Here is an 11,310-nt window from a genome sequence, read left to right on the forward strand (position 1 = left end):
AAGCGATCGATGGGAAATCCACAGTCTCACACACTCACACCTACACACACACATACACACCTGCATACACGCACACACTTGAGGGATTTAGCCTGCCACCTGTAAGCAGGGAAGCTGATATCCTGCAAAAATAGAACTCTACATCCATCACTGGAAGGGGGCTTTACAACCATATCAACCAATCAAAAGTCTAAAAGCAAAGCATAAGGCTTTTTTCATTATGCCCCTCAAATTGGTTGCAAAGGGGGGCATCTGATGGCACAACCATCCATGTGTTGACCCTATCATCAGGAGATTGTGAGTTCGATCCCTGGTGATGCTACAGAGCACAACTGGTCTCGTGCTCTCTCTGGGTGGGTGCATGGCCCCCCATCACCCAGCGTGATGCAAGCTATCGTAGCCAGCTGACGTAACACAACTGGCAGTTACTGTTCAGTTGTTCAATGACGTTGTGTTAGCAGCATTTTGAAAAGATGCAGTGGCTGGCTTCACAGGACTCCTGCTAGCCTTCGCCCTCCTAGTGCTGGTGGTGTTGTGTGATTGAAGCAGTCCTAACTAGCGGGAGGAAATGGAAATGACTAAATTGGGGAGAACATTTGAAAAAAAAAATGAAATGCAAATGTATACAGAACTCTGGCTGCAGACACCTTTCAAAAAACCATTAGTAGTTAACAAGTGTTCTGCCAAAATGTCCATGCAGTAACTAGCATTCCAAAGAGACAGATGGTCAGCTTTTGTGCAAATATCTTTGGAAACCACCTGCAGAACAGAGGATGAGATGATGTGATGTGCTTTTGGGTTGGTTTGGTTTGGTTGAAGTATTAAAGCTGAAGTGTGCATCTTGTTAGCCTTTTAAACTCAAAGGAACCGTGGGCAGGTCCTAATCTCTGTTCCTCACTTTCTTAACTACATACTTTGCAAAGTAGTCTCACAGCAATGGAAGTAATCAAAATGACAGCAGTTTCACAGGACCTGCCCAGAATTGAAAGAGTTAAAAAAGGTGCAGTACAGCTTGAAAAACTGAGGGCTACAGTTGGGTTCAGATTTAACACTTAGGTCATATTCAGGCAGAATATTCTGAGGATATATTTGGTTTTACATTTTCAACCACCAGATAAAGAAAGCTTGAAAGTATGGAAACATATTCAGCTTTATTGGGAATGTGAAATTCAGCATATTAGCTTTCCAATGCTTCTGTGTGCTCTGGGGGTGGGTCAGAGGTTGATTAAGATTCCCAAATTAAAGGTGTGTTTATCAAATTAATCGCTTCATTCTTAAAGAATCTTGAATACTTCCGTACTTTCATTTCTCCCTCTCATAACTAGATACCTTATATATCAGTTACTAAATAATTCATGGTAGTAACTAAATAACAGGTCTATAGTTTAATAGGTCGATGTGTAACTGCATTCCCTCATCCTTGGATTGTTCTTTAGTCAGTCAGTTTTTCAATTAAGGCCTGCGTATTAAGCCCTATTGGAAGGGACTAAAACTCATCACATGAGCTTCCAATGCTTCCACCAATCTTATGCCATCTTAACAAAAGAATAAAATAAGAAAAATAAGCATTTCTGCTTATGCATGTCATTTCTGAAACAAAGTCCTCAGCATCAGCAGAACTGTTAGATCTCGTTAGAAGCATTAAGAACAGGCAAAACTACTGAGCTTGTAAAAAACAACCATTTACATAAATTCAAAGAAGTTTTATTTGTAAAGTGATTTTGCAACAGATATTGTCCCAAAACCTTACAGAAATGTAGGTTCTCCTAATATGTGGGGACTAACATGCAAGCCAAGGGCATGAGGACAAAAACTGAGAGGGGCCAAGACGCCACCCTCTTTTAGACAGTGGAACCAGTGTACAAGCACTATCCTGATCTAGCTGTTAATTTGCACCCACACAGCTGCCTTCAATAGCAACCTCCATAAAAAAGTATTGACAGTGGACTGGGATTCTCTGGAGCAGCTGCACATGAGCCTAAGGTGACCGTCACTATGCACAGTGCCAAGCGTCAGCTACAGGGGTAACCTGTGGAATAGAAGAGGCTGTTACTGCATTGGGGGAGGGGGTGCAAACTCTCTTTTAAATACCCTTGATTTCTGAAGAAGCATGAGATGAGCAGTGGGCAGTGTAGTATCTCAGGCCATCCCTCCTCCTGGAGATCCACCAGAGTTCAGCCTCAGCCCTGCTGAGCTATTCACCACCAGTCTCCTGAGAAGCCCCTGAGCAGCTGGATCAGGTGTGCTGAATGTGGGTTGGTCACACAGCTCTAGGCTACTGGAGCCAAAGCTGCAGCTTTTTGAATCAGAGCTGAGGTCACGCCTCCCTCGCTCAAACCTACATGTGTGTCGACACATCGAGAAGGAGCTTCAGATAACCAAACCCCGGCTTTCATATCAACCCAGTCCTCACCCACCGCTACCCGAGGGACGGTGTCTTTACGGCTTTATGATGACATTAGCTAGCTAACGTTATTCGTCTCTGCAGACTCCCGTTTACAGCCACAAATTCGGCACCGAAAAAGGCGTGTTTACCGGATTAGCCTACCGTTGCCGTTACGGCGCCACTCAGCGCGGTCTCTCCCCACAGAGAGTCCGAGCGAACGGTCACCGCGGGCGGTCATTTCTCTTCAGCAGAGCCCTTCGCTCCATCTCAGCCGCGACCACAGCCGCGCCAGCGCCCGACTCTGACTGGATAAACGCGGGGCGGGGAGTGTTTCGAGCAGCTAAAAGCCCCTCAGTGAAGCCGCTGGCCGGCGGTGATGCTAACGGTTAACGGTTAACGTCAGTCAGATTTTCGCCGTTATGATCAGCTCGGTCTGCTCTAACTCGCTCTCCGTGACCGGGCTCGCCGACCAACACCGCACAGCAAAAACAGGAGCAATAATGAATCATAAGCGGCGTTTCTCACCTCGCAGTTTCTCCCCCATTTTTTTTTAGTTCTCCTCCCGCTCCGACCGAGAGAGAGAGGAGCCGCTCCGCCGCCGCCGCCGCTGACGTCACGCGCTGCACTCTGCAGCAGTACAACGCGGCGCGCGCGCGGTGTGAGCGTGCGTGCGTGCGCGCCGGTGTGTGTGTGTGTGTGTGTGTGTGCGCGCCGGTGTGTGTGTGTGTGCAGAGCGCGCGAGTCTCTGCCGACCAGGGTGAAACACGCTCATGTGAGATTTATATCTGCATATTATAAACATGAGATTCTCCACTGTTTAAACACTGCGGTACAAATGAAGAGCCTCACTCCGCAGAGCTGTACATCCTCTGGAACAGGTCCGGGTACAGCATGTTCTGAAAGAACAACAGCTGAAAGCACAGTGGAAGACCAGTCCTGTCCCAACAATGTATATAATATATAGTATATGATATATAGTCTTTGTTTACACACACCCAGACACACACACACACACACACACACACACACATACACATATCTACATGTAAGAAAACGTGCATGTGCTAACCCCTCTCAGGAAGGCAGGCTATGTCATCTTTCAGGAGGTTTCTTTTCTGTCAAAGCCTTAAAAAAGTAACAGGTTTGAGTTTAGCCTAGAATTAGCAAATACACAAAATGTGGACAACTAGCATCCATGCTAATGGCATGAGGGCATTAAGGACTCTCTCTTCACTTTAAATTGCTATATTATTATTTATTTAAGTAATAATTTACTTACAGCCTATAATTTGGCTAAAGTGTTGCACTTTCAGAATAACCTCATCAGCCAGTGCCACAGTATGGCTGAAAAAAAGAAATTCAGATGATGCTCATTCTTATTGATTATGTGACTTGTGGAAGATTCCAGACGTTTCAGAGCGGTGAATGTGTTCAGGTAACAGCGCTGACTGAATGTCGTGGGACATAAAATGTTCATTTTTCATAATCAATAATGGACCACTCGTGAAAATGATGAATAGTATGTTAAATGGATTCATATATTAATGCAAAAATAATAAGAGTTTGAAAGTGTTTTCATGACTATATTTCAAGGTAAGATGTAGTTACTGGGAAAAGCAGATATACAGCGTTCAAAGTGCTGTAGATGTTGTTTGTTAACGTACATGTTAATATTTTAAGTTATTGATTTGAAACATGCACATCAGGTGTTGTGAAGGACATTTTATCAATGTTTAAATCGTCTTTTACCTTCACGTTGCCTACATAAATGGCACCACAATCATGGAATCACCCTTTACAACTACAGACAGATATTCTAGCCTTGCTGCTCCTCATCAGTGTAACAAAGCGGTGGCCGAGTTTTAATAAGAAATTCCTGAACATTTCATAGGCTATTAATCAAACACTGCAGATTCAGCTGGAATGCTGGACTTTTTAATCCTTCTCTGTGTAAGATCTGTTTGACTGTGGCGTTAATTGGTCATAACATCAATGGTGGAAAGGAACTTGGTGCTTTTTCACAGAGGTATTATGAGAGCCTGCTTATAATGTGTTTGCTTGCACTTTTTAAAACCTCTAATTGTACACAAATCAACTGTAAACATAGGTTCTACCTTGATACTGTAGTGTGCAGTTACTGGTTCCAGTTGCAGGTGCATTTAGATGGAGAAAATTGGAGTCAGGTTCAGGTATGATTAATATGGATAACAGCACCACCTTGTGGTTAGTATTTAAAACTGCATCCTAGTGAAAGTGATGCACCAAATGGAGTTCTCACTGTCACTCCTTAGCTTTGTTCTGCCTAATAATAATAATAATAATAATAATAATAATAATAATAATAACTATAGTTACAGTAAGTGATAAACGCTGCTAAACTATTCAATCTTTCACTAAACCAAATTAAATAAAACATAGGCCATGATTTTATATATATATATATATATATATATATATATATACACACACACACACACACATATATATATATATATATATATATATATATATATAGAGAGAGAGAGAGAGAGAGAGAGAGAGAGAATTGACAAACTTACATCCTGCTATGCTCTGTGGTATGTATACAAATGCTTTAATATTACCTACCTTGTACCTTGTATCTACACTACTTGTCCATTTTATCATGTAAGTGGACTTCGCAGTTCTACAATTACAAATTGTAGTCCATCTGTTTCTCAGCCTACTTTGTCAGCCTTATTTTACCCAATTCATCAAGAGTCAGGACCCCCACTGCACCCCCACTGAGCTGTTTTCACTTGGGTGATGGGTCATTCTCAAGACTGCAGTGACACTGACATGGTAGCAGCATCTATTTCATAGTAGACTATAATGCTTTTCAAATAATAATACTTGTACTACTCTTTAATTTTATTCTGTTCTGTTGGTTCAGCTCTTGCTGTTGTTCACATCCCTCACTTTAGAGCTTTAGCCTTTTATTTTAGGCCTGGAATCCCAAAAAGAGAAGAACAGACTCTTCAGCATCCATCATAAGTAATAAACAGTTTTGTTCCAAAATCGAGCTTTCACATTTCTTCAATTACTCCTGAGGGAGACACCACCATCTCTCTCTCTCTCTCTCGCCACCCATACGTTTACTCTCAGGGCTCATGCAATCTTAATTCACCTGAATATTTCACGACTGATATTCACAGCGGTGTTCAGAATGATTGCTGTCTTCTTGAGAAAGTCACCCAGCGGGCTTCTGTGTAAAAGCTAAAAGTCTACAAGCACCAGCTCAGCCTCAACAGCAAGGGTGGAAACTCATGGATTATGTATGCACTCATCACTGTGTTTGAGTAGTTTATTTCAGGATTTGTACTTTTTGGTGCATCGACTTACTTTTTAACTTTTGGAGAAATATTCTATTTTTTACACTCTAACATGTGTCCCTTTGCAGCAGCTGTGCATTTAGGTGCAGAAGTAGACAGTAACTAGTTCCAGGTATGTAAGTACATGGTTTGTACATGATTGATTTCTGCTTTTCCAAGTATGATAATATGATAATGATAATACTTACTCAAGTATATTTGTAAATAAAGGACTCAACAAGGACCTTTTACTGCTTGTTAGATTTTAGTCCTTTAGCCCCTGTAAATGGCCAGGACCCACCGGCAGGCCCAAAGTTTTATTACACACTTCCAGAACCGAAAAATAGCGCAGTCAGTTTGTATTGAAGTCCCTGGAGCTACTGAATAATAAACCGTGGTACGTAAGAAGTCTGGGGTTTACTCCTATTTTGGGTTCAATGTCACTCTGTTCTTTTGGCTCACCTTCTGCTTTTGCTAACATCTCAGTTTGGAGCTTTCGCTTTTTATTTTACACCAGAGGATCCCAAAGAGAGAAGAACAGAGCCTAACAAACTTCACTTCCTTTGCTGACAGATGCTGGATGCACTAAGAAGGTCCACTGCAGTTCTATAGGGAGTGGCAGGTGGCAAGCAGTAGCAGTGCACACAAATTTTAGTTTCACTTTCTTTTTCTCGCTCTCCCTGATGCCAGTCCTGTTTAATGTAGCACACGTAAATATGTAAAGCTCTGTTCTGATTGGCTGCCCTGCATTGCGCCTCATTCAGAACACAATCCAGATTAAAACATTCTGTATATCCTCAGTGTAAATGGATTAAATGGGCAGGGCTAAACTGCTGTGCGCTGAATAGGTGAATATATATAAATATGTTTTGTGACATCATTAAAATTCAAAACAGGCATTTTTTTGCAGCTTAGTTTCTGCTGGTTTTTGTTAGCTTAGTATAGTCTGGGGAATTAACGGTATGTTTCTTAGTAAAGTTTACATTCTACAACAAAAAAAACAAACATGTTTTAATATTTTAAATGCATATGGTTCTTAGCTTGGACATATAGTATAAAACTTGTAAAGAATATTTACACTGTGCAGAGGTTCTTAAAACTTTAACGTTTCATTTTTGAATGTTTACAAAATAGAATCATCCCTTGAAAGTTTTTTTTTTAAAGTGTGGTGGGGATGTAGCTCAGTGGTAGAGCGCATGCTTCGCATGTATGAGGTCCTGGGTTCAATCCCCAGCATCTCCACAATTTTGATTTGTAATGCCACATTTAAAGTGCTGCTGGCTCTCAGAACAGGCAAAATCTGTTGAAGTGTATTTTAAATGAGGATTATAAAAAAAAGAACCACAAAAAAGACAGGTTCTTTAGGGTAGTGGTTCTTAAACTAGTCCTCAGGGACTCCTATACCATGAATCGTCTGGGGGTCCCTGAGGACCCGTTTCAGAAACATTGCTTTAGGGATCTAAAGGTGGATCTTCTATGGCAATGCTCCAAAGAACCCTTTTTGGCACCTTTGTTTTTGCTGGACAGGCCAGACTGTAAGAGTCATTGAGTCACTGACTGATAGCCTTTGTTGAAATGCATTTGCATGCATCAACTGAGACAAACAATAGGTGGTGCTATATAACTAACTAAATGAAGTGAGGCCGTCACCTGCATACTCATACCCCAATTTTAGGGGTAACATAAAAATAATGAAAGAAAGCAGAAAACAGATGTAATCAGGTCTTATCATGGGTCTTACAAAAGTACTGAGGTAAGTACTGAGTGTTCATTTGAGGCTCTGTCTGAGTTGGAAATTGAATATTTTTTAGAGTTATCACTTTGTAAAGAGTTTGCTAATATAAGTTTTGCCGCCTTGGAAGATATGATGTTAGCACTTAGCCTATACTCTCGCAGCTTGAGGATGAGTTTTTGCTAACATTTTTACACTGTCAAGAGAAAATGGTAAATTTACTTAACATTATGCATAATTCTTAGAAACTTAGCAAACTGTAGCCATTTGTGTGTGTGTTGTAATAGAAATCATCTTAGATTCTGTTATTATGGTAATAATACATGTACAGTTTCCTAATTTAAAACAGTATAAAAAGAGCTAACTATCAATTTTCATGGATTTATTTATGACATTACAGTGGATGTAGACATTCCAGAAATATTATGAAATAGCTATAAATAGATTGCGAAATGAATCCACAGAGAACACAGACTTTAGTTTATTTATTTCATAATTTTATCTGATTTTCTTATTCAGTGTGGGTTCTTCCTACTTGCAAACTGTACAAGTTGTTTAGGGCTCCACACCTGCTGAGGGCCACCCGTATGTCAAGCATGACAGCATATATATTTTATAGTTATTTATTGCAAAAGCATGTTATACATTTCAGAAGAGTGCTAGGAACCCCAATAGGCCTAAAAATGTGTTTTTTTGTTTAAACAAACCAGCGTAAACTCCATGCCTTATTATTCAGCAATTACATCGACTACAGTGCAAAAGTTATAGAAATGTGTAGTAAATCTTTGGACCCGCCGGTGGATCCTGGCCATTTAGGGGGTTCAAGCTTTAGGCTTATTTGTTTGTAGAATTCATACTTTTGTGACCTAAGCAGTGCCCTATATAGGAATCTGGGGGCTAAGTTTGCTAAGTTTGCTAATGGCAGTTACTTTGCTAGCTATTGATTGAAGTTTCTCCAAGTTCAACTTCATAAACTCAATCACTGCAACACACACACACACACACACACACACACACACACACACACACACACACACACACACACACAATACTTTACCTCCAGCTGCTAATGCAGTGTAATCTTAAACAATATCATTGCAAATGCTTGCAGTGGTTATAATGGCTATAGTACCCAATCCTGAGTAATCCTGACTCTGTAGACAAAACACGGCCACTTCCGACATTTATCCTTTCAAGGAGTTCTACACCTGCCAGTCCAATGTATGACGTTTCCCTCAGAACTGTGAAAAAGAATGAATTAGCTATTTTAGACACATAGGCGTGCACACACACACACACACACACACTCACACACACACACACACACACACAAACACACACACACACACACACACACACATTCAGACACATACACACCCCTCCACACTCTTTTTTATGCACATGTATCAAAAGTGACAGCCATACTATGGGGTAATTACCATCCTATCAAACTCCTTTGTAGTTTGATTGGCTCCGATTGAGACGTGCTGTGCTTTTCATTCGCGCTTTATCCATAAATGCTTAGTGTGGATATTATTAGGCACCGTTTGCTTAGCAACCATAACATGTGTCTGACATTTCCACAACGTAGTCATTTCTGTAAAGAGAACAACAAGGCAACAAAGATGAGTGAAGACACAAAGAGGGAAAAAAACATGAATGGGAACCAGACCGCAGTGGTGAATTTGAAGTATTAAGGAAAACGGTAAGGCGAAGATTATGTCAATTTCTCACAAATGGCAGGTAGAGCATTTTTCTGATTGTTGTGGTTGTGAAACTGTAAAGGTCAGAGAGAATAAAGGACTAGTGAGCCAGCAGGATCACGTTCTCTATCTGTACTACTACACTGCTGCCAACAGGGGGCAGCAAAAGACAATATTGTGAATAAAGGCCTCTATTTCTACTGTCATTAGCATGATTAGCAGTAATTATCTTGGCTAATTTAAAGAAACAGTTCATCTTTTAACTTATTTACCAGCAAGCTGTTCAAAGTTACTGCGCTCATGATGTGTTTTCCAATGCTATCTCTCTTTTTACACAAAATGATTCATGTCTCTCTGGCTGAAAGTCATTTTTCAGGTTTGCCTCATAGGTATCACGCTAATTCATACAAAATAATACAGAAAGCCAAGCCAAGTCAAGAGAATTTTGAATGAAAATGAGAAAAATAGGCTGTACATACAGGGTCAAGCGGGTCTGTGTATAGTCAAACTGTTTAACGGCTGTTTCTGAAGCCGTTAAAAGACATTGTGGAATCTTATTTACATATATTTGAGTATATTGAAGATGCTAAAAAGTACTCAGATGAGCTCAAAACAGGATGGATTTAGCATGTAACTGCACTCAAATAGAAACATTCAGCTTTCATAACTCAAGATACAGTTTCTCATACAAATCTAGAGTAGAATAAAGATCCTTGGGGAGGCTCTTTTGCCACAGTCTGAGTTAAATAAAGATGGGCTACATTCACCACTTCATTTCCCTCAGAGATTTATCAGCCAAATCCTGATTATAGAAATAAACACAACTATCCACATACAGTTTGACTACATTCCAGCCACACAAAGCACAGGAACCTTCATTACAAGCATATGAACAGAACTCCAATTGAGATTTATTGAAATTCATTCACCGGCAAAAGCCTCTCTCCATCAATTCAATGAATATCTCCATAATGAATTGAAGCAACGTAATGAATTGAATTTGCTGAAGTGAAATTCGTAACGCCCTCCCTGTGCAATAATCTGCTCTCTCGATGAAATGGTGTAATAGGCTAAAATAAAGAGAAATGCAACTTAAATTAAGTCCACGCCAACAAAACGATTCAAGTGGTCATTAAGTGCACTGAGTGGACGGAACACATCGCCAAACAAAAGGAAAGGTGAACGGCGTGATCATTACTGGCACGCAGCATGAATATCAATCTAGCTGCTAGCGTAACCTACAGCCAACAAAGCACCAGATGTCCAGGGCCTGTATAGGCTGGACTTTTCTTTTCAGGACTATCATACACGTTCTGTGGGCTTAAGATCACCTTTTTTGAGAAAAAGAAAAAAAAAATGAGCAGAATGTGGTGATATTAATTGGCACACAGGATGAATATCAGCCTAGCTGCTAGAGTAACCTGCATGCCAGTGATGTGCCAGATATGCAAAGCCTATACAGGCCTGGCTTTTCTTTTCAGGATGGCCGCACACTTTCTGAGGGCTTGCGTTCAACTTTCTGAGTAGGTAGTTTAAAAACTGGCACACCATGGTTACGGTGCGTACATGCAATTTTGCACGTCACGTGATCGTCTGGGAATGCATCAACCAGAGCCGCTGCGAAATACCTTAAGTGGCGATGCATAGCAGAAAGCCATTAATGCCACGTTGCCAATGAACGTATGAGCCATGACAATAATACAAAACCTCTGCATTCTTAGCTTGAGCCAGAGACGTTGCCATAGTAACAGAGTATGTCTTATCAAGTACGGCTCTTGTGCGTTTTTTTTATTATTTTATTTTATTTATTTATTTTTTTTTCTACTGGAACTTATTTGGGCTTTCAGAGTAGGTATGACAACAGGCTATTGAGTTGTTGCATCGATTTGCATGTTAATAGATTTAACAGCCATGGTATGTTAATTTAGCCCCCCCCCTTACTGGCTAGAGGTCTCATCAAAACGCTGTCATTTCGCCTGAATTAAGATATATATAGAAGCTTTTATGTAAATGGTGAGGGATACTTGTAAACTAAAAATAGAGGTGTTGCAGGCAAAGAGAGGTAGATCAGTGGTAGAAAAGGCCGCTCTGGTTCTGCAGGTGGTTTCGTATGTGTGCGCACAGTGACTGGTGTGTCTTTAGTGCTCTGTTCAAACTCTA

General features: G+C 40.6%; 1 protein-coding gene and 1 non-coding gene across 2 annotated transcripts in view; one reads left to right on the forward strand and one right to left on the reverse strand.

The window, feature by feature from the left end:
- fbxo41 (F-box protein 41) overlaps positions 1-2,948 on the reverse strand; it is a 71,403-nt gene extending 68,455 nt beyond the window's left edge. The window contains exon 1 of the mRNA XM_036583123.1: positions 2,912-2,948. The gene's annotated coding sequence lies outside the window, so the exon portion shown is untranslated. The remainder of the gene's footprint in view (positions 1-2,911) is intronic.
- A 3,937-nt stretch (positions 2,949-6,885) lies between these two features.
- On the forward strand, positions 6,886-6,957 carry trnaa-cgc. The gene has a single exon. It is a non-coding gene; the product is annotated as a tRNA-Ala (tRNA).
- Positions 6,958-11,310: the final 4,353 nt, after the last annotated feature.

The sequence above is a fragment of the Colossoma macropomum genome, unplaced genomic scaffold, assembly GCF_904425465.1.
Source record: "Colossoma macropomum unplaced genomic scaffold, Colossoma_macropomum, whole genome shotgun sequence".
NCBI lineage: Eukaryota > Metazoa > Chordata > Actinopteri > Characiformes > Serrasalmidae > Colossoma > Colossoma macropomum.